Below are 652 nucleotides of genomic sequence, written 5' to 3' on the forward strand. Positions count from 1 at the left end.
GTTCATACTTTGATCATGGTTCCTAGTGATCCATGCATTGGCATAGAACTCTTGAACCATCAATATTCCGACTTGTTGCATGGGGTTGGTTATGACTTCCCAACCTCTTCTTTGGATTTCATGTCGGATTTTCGGATACTCATTCTTTTTGAGCTTGAAAGGGACCTCGGGGATCACCTTCTTCTTTGCCACAACATCATAGAAGTGGTCTTGATGGCTCTTGGAGATGAATCTCTCCTTCTCCCATGACTCAGAGGTGGAAGCTTTTGCCTTCCCCTTTCCTTTTCTTGAGGATACTCCGGTCTTAGGTGCCATTGATGGTGAATGAAAAATAAAAAGCTTAGGCTTTTTACCACACCAAACTTCAAATTTTGCTCGCCCTCGAGCAAGAAAGAAAGGAAAAGTAGAAGAAGAAGAAGAGAATTGGGTAGAGAGGGAGAGAATTGGTTTCGGCTATATGGGAGAAGAAGGGGTTTGTGTTGTGTGAAAATGAAGAAGAAAGGAAAGGTATTTATAGGAAAAGGTGGGGTGGGAGTTCGGCCATTTTGGGTGGGAAAGGGTGGGAAATTGAATTTGAATGTAATGGAGGTAGGTGGGGTTTATGGGGAAAAGGAGGTTGATGTGAATGGTGCATGGGGTAATTGGGAAGAGG

Source organism: Arachis duranensis, chromosome 3 (genome assembly GCF_000817695.3).
Source record: "Arachis duranensis cultivar V14167 chromosome 3, aradu.V14167.gnm2.J7QH, whole genome shotgun sequence".
In the NCBI taxonomy this organism is placed as follows: Eukaryota; Viridiplantae; Streptophyta; class Magnoliopsida; order Fabales; family Fabaceae; genus Arachis; species Arachis duranensis.